At 43.5% G+C, this 15,721-nt stretch overlaps 1 protein-coding gene and 1 long non-coding RNA gene across 4 annotated transcripts in view; one reads left to right on the top strand and one right to left on the bottom strand.

Annotated features, from left to right (window-relative positions):
- DLGAP2 (DLG associated protein 2) overlaps window positions 1-15,721 on the bottom strand; it is an 824,782-nt gene that overhangs the window by 85,346 nt on the left and 723,715 nt on the right. The window lies entirely within an intron of this gene.
- Window positions 87-1,404, top strand: LOC141100613 (uncharacterized). The gene is made up of 2 exons (XR_012234724.1): window positions 87-207; window positions 389-1,404. It is a non-coding gene; the product is annotated as an uncharacterized lncRNA (long non-coding RNA).

Genomic DNA, 15,721 nt, shown 5'->3' on the forward strand with positions numbered 1-15,721 from the left:
TTGATAGCATTATATACAGTAGTCTGTGCCTTTAACAGAAGCAATGCAATATGGGATTGAAACAGTGCTTTCTGGGAAGGAAGCAATGTATTCTGGGATGAAGAAGGGCCATTTTGCTTCTGTGTATATCATAGGATGCACGTGTTTACCTGTCCTCCATCTTAATTCTCCAACTTGAATTCGTTATCCGGGTAAATATCATATCTGGTAAGTTCAATCTTTCCTACAATGCAGTGTGTGTGCACAGAGTTTTATTAGCTGCATTCAGTAGATGTAATTAGACACCTTTGTTTTTCTATGTAGATTGCATCACACAATGCTTCCTGTATCTATGTTAACTGTGTGATCATCTGCCCAATACTTATGTATGTCATTGTATTCTTTACAGTTTTACCGCGCATGTTCTATACTCTTCACAAATAAACAAGTTAGACTACAGAGAACAGTCTGCTTATTTTGGAAGACAGAGCTGTGGTTTATACTGTATGCTGGATCGCACATCTTGTCAGCGTGCCTTAAGGCAGAATAGTAAAACAGATCACCAGACGCCTGCGATAGTGAATTCAGGCTGTAAGGGACCGCTATCACCCAGACTGCTCCACATACGGGTACTACAGCAGCCACCATACAGCCGCAGGAGACAAGCCCAGGGCTCAGCAAAGGACCGCCGGTCGCATGTGGTGATTGCATAGACTGTACGGGACCGCTAACACCCACACTGCTCCGCATACGGGTATCAGCAGTCGCCATACAGCCGCAGAACGCTATCGCAGCCCGCCAAGAAGTGCTATATTTTCCCAGTCACACGGAAGCTGCCATACATAGACTGTTTCCCTCTAATATACTCAGCAGTACTCAGCTAAACGCACAATGTCTCAGAAAAGTACATCCTCATCAAAACAAGGTCACGAGCAAGCTCCAGCAGGTCGTCCTTAGCAGAGTTAGCTGCTGTCGCTCGCGCCGAGGCCGAGGCAGCCAAGGCGAGATCCTCCTTCGCCGAACGAGAGATGCATCTAAAGCTGAGACAGGCAGATCAAGATGCAGAAACCACCCGTGTGCAGGCAGAGAGAGGAGCGGAAACTGCACGTTTGCAACCAGAGCTAGAAAGACTTGCGGCAGACAAAGAGACAGCAGCCGCAATAGCTAAAGCAGAGTATTTGGAAGCTATGAAAGATCCTAATTATGAAAGACGCAGCAACATTCTTGGATGTAATTAGACACCTGTGTTTTTCTATGTAGATTGCATCACACTAAAAGCTTCCTGTATCTGTGTTAACTTTGTGATCATCTGCCCAATACTTATGTATGTCATTGTATTCTTTACAGTTTTAACGCGCATGTTCTATACTCTTCACAAATAAACAAGTTAGACTACAGAGAACAGTCTGCTGATTTTGGAAGACAGAGCTGTGGTTTATACTGTATCTTGTCAGCGTGCTTGAAGGCAGAATAAATATATTTAATGTTCCCTGCCCGAGGTGCAGTAAAGCAGGAAACTGGAATAGAAGAAGACTCTTAGGAATTTTACCTACCAAAAGAAAAACAGAATAACTTTGTAGACAGCTGTAGATGTGTATTAGATATAGTGCAGATTTGGGGACTTTTCATCCTCTTGGTAGCTTTCTGCTATGCTGAATTTCGACAGTCTCAATAAATGTTTATTAGGGTATCCTCACACTCACATGTTTATTAGGGTATGCTGGGTCATTCTTTCAATTAAAAGGAACCTGTCATTCCCCCTGGGTATTTTTAAGTAAAAAAGCCATCTTCAGCAGCACTAAGGCTGCATTCTGTGAAGATGGCTCTTATGTTTCTGATCCCTAGTAATGCCGAAATACAGACTTTTATAAATTCCCGCCATACCTCTTGTATGTCCACGAGGTGTGTTTTCTCCCCCGGTGTCCAGCGTCTTAGAGCCGTCCATCATCCCGCCCTTGCGTTGTTGCGCTGCCTCCTCTGTTCCTTACATGCCCGGACACACAAGAGGTAAGGCGGGGAATTTATAAAAGTCTGCATTTTGGCGTTACTAGAGATCAGAAACATAAGAGCCACCTTCACAGAATGCAGCCTTAGTGCTGCTGAAGGTGGCACTTTTACTTAAAAATGCCCGGGGGGGGTGACAGGTTCCATTTAAAGGGCTTTTTTCTGGGTGTCTGTGTTTTCTATAAACATGTGCCCCCAGCCACTGGCTTTCCCTCTGCTGGTTACGAAAATTGTGCCGGACCCCACGCTATTTTTTTCTATAAAGTAATCTTTTATTAATTAAATACATGTACAGTAAGCTGTACTAATTGTATTTGTCACAGACATCTATATATCTACCTATTCTATTTGTATTTACTGTATGTAATCCATTTATTCTATCCTGTCGGCTCCTGCAGTGATTTTACACCTTCTGGCTGCTGAATTGCTGGCTTTTCTTCTATCTTAATAATATTCTTTATTTTTATATAGCGCTAACATATTCCGCAGCACTTTACAGTTTGCAAACATTATCATCACTGTCCCCAATGGGGTTCACAATCTAAATTCCCTATCAGTATGTCTTTGGAATGTGGGAGGAAACCGGAGTATCCGGAGGAAACCCACGCAAACACGGGGACAACATACAAACTCCTTGTAGATGTTGTCCTTGGTGGGATTCGAACCCAGGACTCCAGCGCTGCAATGCTATTCACTGAGCCACCATGCTGCTGCTGCTTCTAGCTATCTATGTAATATAAATACATATATATGTGTGTCACTGACATCTATATACATATATATTTTGTGTGTATACACAGTGGGGAAAAAAGTACTTAGCCAAGTCAGACAAGGTGATTTTCTGAATTTGTTTTCGCATTTGTTTTTCATTTGTGGTCTACCTATGATGTCAATTACAGGCCTTTCTCATCTTTTAAGTGGGAGAACTTGCACAATTGGTGGCTGACTAAATACTTTTTCCCCCACTGTATATGAGGTTGTAGACAGGTGTCTTTTATACAGATAATTAGTTCAAACAGGTGCCATTACTACAGGTAATGAGTGGAGGACAGAGGAGCCTCTTAAAGAAGAAGTTACAGGTCTGTGAGAGCCAGAAATCTTGCATGTTTTTAGGTGACCAAATACTTATTTTCCACCATAATTTGAAAAGTATATCTTGCCAAATCAGACAAGGTGATTTTCTGGATTTGTTTTCTCATTTTGAATCTCATAGTTGTGGTTCACCTATGATGTCAATTACAGGCCTCTCTCTTCTTTTTAACCCCTTCCTGACCAATGACGCTTATGTCGGCGTCATGAAAACCTGTGCCAATACGATCAGTGACATGTTATGAATGAGTCACCGTAGGAGGCAAAAACAGAAATACTAGCTAAGTCCAGAAAACCAGAGAAGTTGGCAGCTATCGGATTACAGACCCCTGAACCTATCAACAACAACTAGCAGTAGCCGTGGGGGGTTCCTACGGTGAACTAGACCCCTCGATCACAGCCAGAGAACTAAATAGCCTAAAGAAAGAAAGGGAAATCTAAACTGCCCCAGAGCAGACCCCAAAGCAATAGGCAGCCCCCAACATATAACGACAGTGAAGCAAGATGAAAAAACACTCACACTGATAGAAAGATAGGCTGAGCAAGCGATGGGGCCCAAGCTAACTACACAGGACAGGATAGAAAAGCTGCTGTCTGTAATCCGCCAAAACCCTATCAAAACAAGAGCCAACAGCTGATAGGGAAAAGAGCCCTGAAGACGCTAGGCTTCAAAAAGACTATATCAGTACTGGCAGAAATCCAGAAAAACAAGGAAAAACAAAACCAAAACACAAATGCAAAAAGAAGAGCAGAAAACTTAGCTTTTGAGGAGCAGGAATCAGACTGGTCTCCTAGAATCCCTCAGAGAGGTCACCAGCAAGGCAGAAGGGCGTCAGCTGCCTTATATCCAGTCAGCAATTCCCGTCACCCAGTCATCATCATCCTGCCCAGATGCTTGGTAATCAGCCTCACTACCTTCCTTCACCAGAAGAGGGAGTTCATCAGACTTCAATGGTGAAGGGGAAAATGAACTCACAACAGTGACGCCAACGTAGGTGTCACGGCATAAATCACATTACTGCGGGTCGGGTGATCGGGGTCACTGAAAGGTCACCTGACAGATACAGGAGGCTTTGTGCTTCACCCCAGGGGGGTGGCTTGGCCCCCACATGGCTGCGATCACTCTGACTGTTTCACTTTCAACAGCCAATCAGAGCGATAGTAATATTTCATCAATGAAATTTGAGGAAATATTACAATCCAGCCATGGCCAATGCTGCAATAGCATCGGCCATGGCTGGAGACCACGATCAGACCCCCCCACAACGGACGGGGCAATCTGCCCCGGCCACCGACTGACCGCAGCGATCTGCTGCCGCCATCATCATCTGCCCCCCTCCCCTTCCCTCCGCTTCTCCCCGCCCTCCGATCACCTCCCCCCGGTACCCTCCGAGTCCCGCTGTCGCTCCTGGTGTCCCTCCGGCATGGATCATGGGCGCCTCCATCTTCCAAAATGGCAGACGCATGCCGGCTGCAGATTCCATTCATTCATTTTGATCACTGTGATAGATCCTATCACAGTGATCAAAATAAAAAAAATAGTAAATCACCCCCCCTTTATCACCCTCATAGGTAGGGACAAGTAATAAAATAAATAAAATATATATATTTTTTCTATTAGGGTTAGGGTTAGAATTAGGGTTAGGGTTAGAATTAGGGTTAAGATTAGGGGTGTGTTGGGGTTAGGGTTGTGATTAGGGCTAGGCTTGTGGTTAGGGTTGGGATTAGGGTTAGGGGTGTTTTGAGGTTACGGTTATGGTTAGGGTTGGGATTAGGGTTAGGGGTGTGTTGGGGTTAGGGTTGTGGTTAGGGGTGTGTTGGGGTTAGGGTTGGAGTTAGAATTGAGGGATTTCCACTGTTTAGGAACATCAGGGGGTCTCCAAATGCGACATGGCGCCACCATTGATTCCAGACAATTTTGCGTTCAAAAAGTCAAATGGTGCTCCCTCCCTTCCAAGCCCCGACGTGTGCCCAAACAGTGGTTTACCCCCACATATTGGGTGTCAGCGTACTCAGGAAAAGCTGCCTCTCTTTGGGGGTCTAATTTCTCCTGTTACACTTGGGAAAATAAAAAAAATTGGGAGATACAAAATTATTTTTGTGGAAAGAAAATGATTTTCTATTTTCACGGCTCTGCATTATAAACTTCTGTGAAGCATTTGGGGGTTCAAAGTGGTCACCAGGCATCTAGATAAGTTCCTTGGGGGGGTCTAGTTTCCAAAAAGGGGTCACTTGTGGTGGGTTTCTACTGTTTAGGGACATCAGGGGCTCTGCAAACGTAACGACGCCCGCAGACCATTCCATCAAAGTCTGCATTTCAAAACGTTACTACTTCCATTCCGAGCCCCGACATGTGCTCAAACAATGGTTCTCCCTCACATATGGGGTACCAGCCTACTCAGGTCAAACTGGACAACAACCTTTGGGGTCCAATTTCTCCTGTTACCCTTCTGAAAATAAAAAATTGCGGGCTAAAAAATCATTTTTTGAGGAAAAAAAAATGATTTTTTATTTTCACAGCTCTGCGTTATAAACTTCTGTGAAGCACTTTGGAGTTCAAAGTGCTCACCACACATCTAGATAAGTTCCTTGGGGGTCTAGTTTCCAAAATAGGGTCACTTGTGGAGGGTTTCTACTGTTTAGGCACATCAGGGGCTCTGCAAACGTAACATGACGCCCGCCGACCATTCCATCAAAGTCGGCATTTCAAAATGTCACTACTTCCCTTCTGAGCCCCCGTGTACCCAAACAGTGGTTCTCCCCCACATATGGGGTACCAGTGTACCCACGACAAACTGGACAACAATTCTTGGGGTCCAATTTCTCTTGTTACTCTTGTAAAAATAAAAAATTGTGGGCTAAAAAATCTTTTTTTGAGGAAAAAAATGATTTTTTTATTTTCACGGCTCTGCGTTATAAACTTCTGTGAAGCACTTGGGGGGTTCAGAGTGCTCACTACACATCTAGATAAGTTCCTTGGGGGGTCTAGTTTCCAAAATGGGGTCAGTTGTGGGGGTGTTCCAATGTTTAGGCACACAGGGGCTCTCCATATGCGACATGGTATCCACTAACGATTGGAGCTAATTTTCCATTCAAAAAGTCAAATGGCGCTCCTTCCCTTCCAAGCCCTACCATGCGCCCAAACAGTGGTTTATGACAACATATGAGGTATCGGTGTAGTCAGGAGAAATTTTAGGATCCAATTTATCCTGTTGCCCATGTGAAAATGAAAAAATTGAGGCTAAAATAAAATTTGTTAAAAAAAAGTACTTTTTCATTTTTACGGATCAATTTGTGAAGCACCTGGAGGTTAAAGGTGCTCACTATGCATCTAGATAAGTTCTTTGGAGGGTCTAGTTTCCAAAATGGGGTCACTTGTAGGAGTGCTCCAATGTTTAGGCACACAGGGGCTCTCCAAAAGCGACAAGGCAACCGCTAAATATTACAGCACATTTTCCATTCAAAAAGTCAAATGGCGCTCCCTCCCTTCTGAGCCCTGCTGTGCTTCCAAACAGTGGTTTATGACTACATATGAAGTATTGGTGTAATCAGGAGAAATTGTCCAACAAATTTTAGGATCCATTTTATTCTGTTGCCCATGTTAAAATGAAAAAAATTGATGCTAAAAGAAAATTAAAATGTCCATTTTTTCCTTCCACGTTGCTTTAGTTTCTGTGAAGCACCTGAAGGGTTAATAATCTTCTTGAATGTAGTTTTGAGTAGCTTGAGGGGTGCAGTTTTTAGAATGGTGTCACTTTTGTGTATTTTCTGCCATATAGACCCCTCAAAGTGACTTCAAATTTGAGGTGGTCCCTATAAAAATGGTTTTGTAAATTTTGTTGTAAAAATAAGAAATCGCTGGTCAACTTTTAACCCTTATAACTTCTAACAAAAAAAAAAATGTTGTTTCCAAAAAAGTACTGATGTAAAGTAGACATGTGGGAAATGGTATTTATTAACTATTTTGTGTCACATAACTCTTTTTTAACAGAATAAAAATTCAAAATTGCTAAATTTTCAAAATGTTCTCCAAATTTCCTATTTTTTCACAAATAAACACAAAAATTATCGACCAAAATTTACCACTAACATGAAGCCCAATATGTCACGAAAAAATATTCTCAAAATCGCTAGGATCCGTTGAAGCGTTCCTGAGTTATTACCGCATAAAGGGACACGGGTCAGAATTGCTAAAAATGGCCTGGTCATTAAGGTCAAAATAGGCTTGGTCATCTAGAGGTTAAGTGGGAGAACTTGCACAATTGGAGGCTGACTAAATAGTTTTTTCCCCACTGTATAGTGAGACAGTAAGGGGAATCATACCTGAGGGTCATTATGTGTCCCGCAGAATGCGCATAGATGCATATTAATTCTGCTGGAGAGCATTGTAATTACAGACACAGCTGTGGTTACAATGCAAGATAAAAGAGTGTGGATTTGGTCAAGCTATTTGACCAAGTCAGCTTTAAGAAAACCTGACATGGCCTTTTATTTTTGGAGAGATCTGCAGGATGGTAGTGGGCGGGTCTCTCCCTCTACTCTGGGTTTTGCGAGTGGCCCATGTCCACGATTCACATTTAAACTTTGAGTTGAGGTTTGGGTGTGCCAATGTTTTGTTTGCAAGCTTCAGAGCAGGAGACTCTTTACAGGACAGGTCAGTGTGAGACTGACCTCAGGTCAGAGAAGGCAAAGGTACTGACACATCCTTGAGGGACACAGTGGTGCGGTTGCCCATGGCAATAGGCAGATACAGACGTTACGGCTGTGAACCAGAGGATAAAAGTTCTGTCTTTATTTTGTGAGTTTGAAAATCTCCTAGAGACTTTTGTGATGCAGTACACAGAACTCACAGGTTACGCAGAAAAGCAGCATATATGTTGCACGAAGGACAACAGGCTCTGGGACATATGAGACATATAGTTTCCAATGTTATTAAATTAATTATGTTTTATATTTTCTGGTTCAATCGATTTATGGAAAGTTTATTGCAACAAAAGTGTCCTTTCCCATGTAAACAGGGTCGGTTTTAGGAAAAGTGGGGCCCTGAGCAAAAGTTTACAATGGGACCCCAAATGCTCACATATTGCACAATCACACAAAGATTTTGGTTGCATTTGCATGCGCTAGAAACACATGCAGCTGAACGCTCTGATCAGAGTGCCAGCGGCAGTGCCGGGTATTGACGTGCGAGACTCGTGCGAGTTTCTCGCAAGTCTGACCCTGGCGTTAGATCAATCTGTCCCCATACAGTATCATGTTATCAGCAGCACATCTGCAATTTTCACTGGGTGATGTGCTGCTGATAGCAATGATTTTTGTTCCAGCCTAAACAAGCCAACCACTCGTTGAAAAGGCAGCATTCTTCTTGTTTAGTATAATGCACCCCATAGTCCTCCACATAGTATAATGCACCGCACACTCCTCCATATAGTATATAATGTGCACCACAGTCCTTCTTATTGTATATTGCACACTTCCACAGTCCTCTATACAAAATAATGTGTCCCATAGTGCTCCATATAGTACACTCCCTGACAGAAGTTATGTCGCTTATCCATGTTATGTAAATAAAAGCTTATAACACAGTCCTTCATATTGTATATTGCACACCTCCACAGTTGTCACACTTATAGTACAGCAAGTGTGAGTGACAGGTTTGTAGAGGGACCAGGTATGGACAGTAATACAGAGAAATGGTACTCACTGTCTGCTTGGGCAGGAGCGTGGCTATAGCGATGGAAACCTTGCTCTAGGACCTGCGGGAGGGGAGGAGCGACAGCAAAGCACTCTGATGCCCGCAGGACCTTACGGTCATGTGACCGCGCGTCAGAAGGTGGGCGGGGCTTACAGCCAGCCTCCAACAGCGCTAATGACAGTGTTTAGAGACACCGCAGGGAGAGGAGAATAAACCGTTGTCTGACAAGCCAAGGGTCATGCTCAGGAGACGCAAGTAGAAACAGAGACAGATATCAGTGCAGGGTCAGACAGAGCATAAGGTCATACACAGGACGTCAGTAATAGTACAGAAGGGCGATCACAGGGAGGTCAAGACAAAGCCAGGGGTCATACACAGGAGGTCACGCAGGAACAGAATCACAATCCAAGAGACGTTACCGTAGTCAAAACTGAGTCATATACCAATCAAGCACACAGGGACAGGAGAGAGCACAAGCGAAGCAGGGTCGGCAACACTCAAGCGAGTATAAACGACAGGGAGGGGTGCTCACCTGAAGCTATAAAAACCCTCCCTGGCGTCAAAGAGAGGCTCTCCCTATTAACCCCTGCACCATTTGTCCAAGATCCTGAATAACCATGACAGTACACATCCTTCAACGGGGGGCCTCCGGACCCCCAGGCCTCCCCGGATATCGTGCATGGTACGCCCTGACCAGACAATCTGCGTGCACCGATCTAGCCGGTACCCATGATCGATCCTCCGGACCATACCCCTTCCAATGGATGAGATACTGCAGAGAACCGCGCACCCAACGAGAATGCACAATGTTTTGTACCTCGAATTCCAGATGGCCATCCACCAATACCGGAGGCGGTAACGGAGTGGTTTCTTCCCTCACCGAACCAACAGGTTTCAGTAAGGATTTATGAATAACGTTATGCAATTTTAAAGAAGATGGAAGGAGCAAGCGATAAGCCACTGGGTTAATCACCTCCGTTATCACATATGGACCAATGAATTTAGGGCCCAACTTTGCGGACGGCAATTTTAAGGTTATGTTTCGTGTCGAGAGCCATACTTTGTCCCCACAATGTAGGGTCTTACCTGGATCCCTCTTATTATCCACAAAGTGTTTGTACTTTTCCGGCACCTTCCCAATACTTGCTCGAACCTTAGCCCTCAGATCACCAATCTGCCTGACCGAATCTTCGGCCCCCGGACAGTTTGAATCCAAACGTGAAAACTCACCAAAATGTGGGTTTAATCCTAGATTAATGAAAAAAGGTGACCTACCCGTGGATTGATTAATCCGGTTATTAAAAGCGAACTCTGCCAAGAGCAGTGTGTCGCACCAGTCATCTTGCAATGTTGAGGTTAAACACTGGAGGATTTGTTCCAATGACTGATTGGAAATGAGAGCTCTTAGAACGGGCGCAAACCCCACACGCCATGACATGATCCTTAATTTCTGTAGACATAGATGGCCACCAAAACACTCTTTTCACTGCCTCACATGTGGCCGCAATACCTGGGTGAGCACCCAACTTAGTCATGAAACTCCCATAACAACTTGGAACATAGATGCTGTGGTACAAACAATCTATGAAGAGGCTTGGTCCTTGGAGCTAAAGACTGAGCCCCCACAATCTCTCGCTCCAATTCTGATGATAGCTCTGCAATAACCACCCCAGGTTGAAGAATGGATGACGGTGGCTCGGGGGCAGACAATGGTTCAAAACTTCGTGACAAAGCATCCGCCTTCACGTTCTTGGATCCAGGCCAGAAAGTAATAAAGAATTGAAACCGAGAAAAAAAAAGTGACCACCGGGCCTGTCTGGGAGTCAATCTTTTCACTGTTTTAATGTACTCCAGATTTTTGTGGTCCGTGATGACCGTAATTGGATGTTCTGCCCCCTCCAAAAAAATGTCTCCATTCTTCAAACGCCAGCTTTATCGCCAGGAGCTCCCTATTTCCCACATCATAATTTCTGTCCGCCGGAGAGAATTTTTTGGAAAAAAATGCATAGGGTCTAAGATTGGTCAGAGTAGCTGGTCCCTGAGACAAAACAGCCCCCACCCCCAACTCGGAAGCGTCGACCTCCACAACAAAAGGCAGGGATGGGTCAGGTTGTACCTGTATCAAAGCAGACATAAAACAATTTTTCAGAATTAAAAAGGATTGTTTGGCCAGGAGAGACCAATTTTTTATATCAGCCCCTTTACATGTGAGGTCGGTAAGGGGTTTCATTATTTGCGAAAAGCCCCTAATAAATCTCAGCTAATAATTTACGAACCCCAAAAAGCGCTGCAGACCCTTTAAGTCCTGGGGCTGAACCCGCTCTGCAATGGCCTGCACTTTTTTTGGATCCATCCGAAACCCCTGTGGAGAAATGATAAGCCCTAAAAAGGTTAGCTCCTGAACAAAGAATGAACATTTTTCCAATTTAACAAACATTTGGTTCTACCTGAGTCTCTGAAGAACGATTTTCACATGTGACAAATGAGAGTGCTCGTCAGTTGAATAAATCAAAATATCGTCTAAATGAATGACGACAAAGTGGCCAATTAGGTCCGCAAATATTACATTGATAAAGTTTTGAAAAACTGCTGGAGCATTAGCGAGGCCAAATGGCATAACAAGGTATTCAAATAACCCCTCAGTGGTGAGAAAAGCAGTTTTCCATTCATCTACCTCTTTTATTCTTATCAAATTATACGCCCCCCAAAGATCTAACTTGGAGAACCACTTTGCCCCCGAGAGTTGGTTGCACAGATCTGGAATCAGAGGTAAGGGATACGCATTCTTGATGGTGATTTTGTTGAGTTCCCGAAAGTCGAGGCAAGGATGCAGGCCACCATCTTTTTTTAGACAAAGAAGAACCCCGCTGCTATCGGGGAAACTGAAGGTCTAATATGACCTTTATGGAGATTTTCCGCTATATAGTCTTTCATTACCAGACGCTCGGGTCCTGACAAATTAAATAGACGGGCTTTGGGTAATTTGGCCCCAGGGATCAGGTCAATGGTGCAGTCATACGGCCTGTGTGGGGGTAATGACTCGGCCTCGCTTTTGGAGAACACATCCTCAAACTCCTTCAGGTATTCCGGAATACCCTCCAGACAAACAGAAGACTCAGACAGGTTTTGCAGAAGAAACACAACACACAGATTTATAGGAACAGTCAATACAATTCTGGCCCCATTTAACAATTATTCTTTTCTCCCAATCAATTACCGGGTTGTGCCGTTGAAGCCACGGCATGCCCAACACCAGCCCTTCGGGCAGGTTGTCCATCACAAAACATCTCATGTCCTCAACATGGGAGGAACCAACCTGTAAAACAAAATTATTGGTAACACAACAGATACCCGAACGGGTGAGCGGGGAGGAGTCAATGGCTACGATTTTCAGGGGGTCTCCAACCTGACTGTCCCTATCTTGACCCTGGAGACTGTGCTGGAACTGATCAAGTTCAGGGATGAACCGCAGTCCACCAAGGCTGTAGAAATAAAATGATTATTGTCTACCACCAGTTCGATACTAAGCAAAAATTTAGGGCATGAGGAAAAAAGTACCAGCCTCCTCGATCACCACCCAGACCTAGTAGTTTCCCGACGGCTTGGCAGACGTTGGACAAGACGGGCAGTCTTTCCTCCAGTGTCCTGATTCCCCGCAGTAGAAACACAGCTGTTTATCACGTCGACGTCTCCTCTCCTTTTCTCTGATTGAGGTGGTGCCAATTTCCATGGGCATAGAACTGGCCTCCACCTCCTTGCTTCCAGATAACAGAGATGTTTCGGAGTGCATCACTCCTCTGGCTCTCAGCCGGCGATCCATCCGGACCGCCTGGGTCATGGCCTCATCCAGAGTGTCGAGAGGCGGGTGCAGGGCCAGGGTGTCCTGAAGGCGTTCTGACAGACCTCTACGAAACAGTCCCCAGAGTGCAGCATCATCCCAGGTGACCTCGGCTGACCACTGCCGAAACGCCGAGCAAAACCACTCTGCAGAGTGCCGACCCTGATGTGCACTCATCACCATGTCCTCGGCCAGGCGTACTCTGTCAGGCTCATCGTAAATATGGCCCAAGGCCTCAAAGAACACATCTACAGTCATACGTTCGGGTGCTGTATGTGCCAGCGAAAATGCACAAGCTTGAGGGGCACCCCGCAGCAAGGAGATAACTACCCCCACCCTTTGAAATTCTCCCCCGGATGAACGGGGCCTCAGGGAGAAAAATAATTTGCATCCCTTCCGAAAAGCCCTGAACTCCTTTTTGTCTCCGCAAAAGAAATCGGGCAATTTGATCGGAGACTCAGGAGACGTGAGAGCTACATCCCTTTTCTCAGGAGCCATAGCCCCTTGCACAGTGGTGACCAGCTGTTGCTGGGTGTGGGCCAGACTGCATTGTTCCACATTCATCTTTTGAAACATCTGTGAAAGCTGTTTAACTTGCTCGGACAATGCCTTCATCGGATCCATGAGAGTGGCAGAAGCCCCCACACACACACCCATCCGGTCAGAGAGAAGCAAGAGGAGAGGAGACAGAAAATGGTCTGGTCATTTATAATGTCACACTTATAGTACAGCAAGTGGGTCATTCCATGTCAAGTGAACCAATGATTTTTACATCTATATTTTTAATTCTTTTGAGATTTTGTTATTTGGTAATAGTGTGTCAAAGAATGCAAAATGTGAAAGAAAAATTCTAGATTTTTTTTATTTTTTATTGATTTTCAAAGTTCAGAAAAAGTGTGAATTTCGGTGTTGCCTGCCTTAACATTTCTCCTCATAACTCAGGCTAGAAAAAAGATAGACAAACAAAATAAACACCAGTCTACCCAGAACTGTACAGGCTTTGACCAGGTATGTCACAAGAGTATTTTTGTTAATATTTTACCCATGCGAATGCAAAAGTTTAAAACGCATTTTTGAAAAAAGTGTTTAATTTAGAAATTTCAAAAACTGCACATGTACCTGCTATGCTCCTAGCCACATCTGTACCAAAATTCAAGTTGGGATCATGATGGGATCATATTTTAAAAAATTAAACTATACAGTGTCAATTCCAAAATCTGGAATTCAGATCTGTTCAGCCTGTGGTCTAGAAGTGTGGGGTCTATATTTACCAAATAATCCATGATTTTTAGATATTACAGCTTAGAAGCAGGAGAGGATAGAGGAGAAAGCTTTGTTAGGGCTCAACCTGAGAATGAACAGGGGTAGACAGTGAATGCAGAGCAAATGACAGGCCAGCAGCTCTGTCAGTCATGTTGAGTATCTGCCCACCGCAGAGTCAGGAAGTAAGACAGGGCTTTCAGGTCCTGACATGCCTGGATATGTTCACTCTTGAACAAACAACAGTGTCTATGGCATCAAGGGAGTCTGTGTGCTACAATATTGGTGAGTGTGTTTAAAGCTTGAGTAAACTTATATTAATAGTTTAATGCTTTTCTTATTAAGGGCTAATACACACACAGCGCTATTCTGAGTGATCATCGTTCAGAAAAATGCCCCCCATTGATTTCAATGGGGTTAAACACATGCAGTGTTTTTTGAAACACAGAGTAAATCACTGCTTGCACTACTTTTTGATCTGCAATGAATGCATTTATCACTATTTATATAAAAAGCTGCCATCGTTTTCACTAGTGATTAAAAAGACTAATGCAGATATGGTGAAAACTCGGTAGAAAAATGTGCCAAAACCGCAGCGTTTATCCGCAGACAGAAAAAGCTGTGTGTGCATTAGCCCTATACTCACTTTATAATAACACAGTTATATCTCAAGTGTACTGTAAATCTTTATTTTTTTTACCCATCTTCCTTACATAATATAACTGTATTTTTCTCACACAGCAATGGCTGCTACTTCTCAAAGAACAGCATTTTATAATATATGCTGTTGCAATCCTTTTGAAAAACTGGACACACAACAAGAAAAAAATCTTAGGCCGGTACAAGATTGGGTGCTTCATATAAATCCATCAATCAATGCAGGCATGAAAATTTGTGACAGTTGTAGAAAGCAACTTGCAAAAGAGAAAAATGCTCAGCAGGCAGAAAATTTCGAAGAACCTGTAACTTCGAACACAGAGGATTTTATCAATCCTGATTTACAATAGAGTATTTGAATAAATCACTTTCTAACATTGAAGAATCACCCATTGCAAAAAAAAAAAAGAATCCATTATCCAGGTTATTGCCAAAAAAAAAAATTCGAAAAAGTTACAAAAAAATTGACCCTTGAGCTGGCAGCTGAAACAGTAGAAGGTGAAGGAAAAAATGACACTGAATCAGAGGTCATTCTGCAGCTTAAAGATAAATTTAAATCCACCCACAGCAGAAGTGAACAGTTCATGATACTGACTACACTACTGAAGAGTTGGACATGCAAAAGAATAGAAAATGAATTTAACGTTCAATAGAATGGCTAGAAAAGCCAAATCTCTAGTTGAACAAAAAGGTTTCATGTCTTGTCCTGATCCTAAACCAGGCAAAACATTAGATGAAGCTATAGTGGGTAAAGTGAAAGATTTTTACAATAGTGATGAAGTGAGCCAAATTATGCCTGGCAAGAAAGATTGTGTGTCTATAAAAGTGAACGGTAAGAAAACTCCTGTCCAGAAGAGGCTGGTTCTTACCAATTTGAAAGAAACCTATGAACTTTTTAAAGAAAAAAATTCCACTTCTGCCAAAATAGGATTTTCAAAATTTGCTGACCTGCGACCGAAGAATTGTGTCCTGGCTGGTGGTAGTGGTACACACTCAGTATGCGTATGTACAATACACCAGAACTCTAAGCTCATGATTGAAGGGGGTAAGCTGAAAGATATTCAGATTGGCGAGTCCAACCTTGACGATTACACAGTATGTCTGTCTCAAATATTGTGTCCAGAAAAGAGTTGGAGTTGTTATCTCAATATTTGCAAAAAATGTCCTTCAGTATTGGCTCTCAAAGAAAAAATATTAAA

Source organism: Dendrobates tinctorius, unplaced genomic scaffold (assembly GCF_039654945.1).
Source record: "Dendrobates tinctorius isolate UK_male_01 unplaced genomic scaffold, ASM3965494v1 ptg000107l, whole genome shotgun sequence".
NCBI classification, from domain to species: domain Eukaryota; kingdom Metazoa; phylum Chordata; class Amphibia; order Anura; family Dendrobatidae; genus Dendrobates; species Dendrobates tinctorius.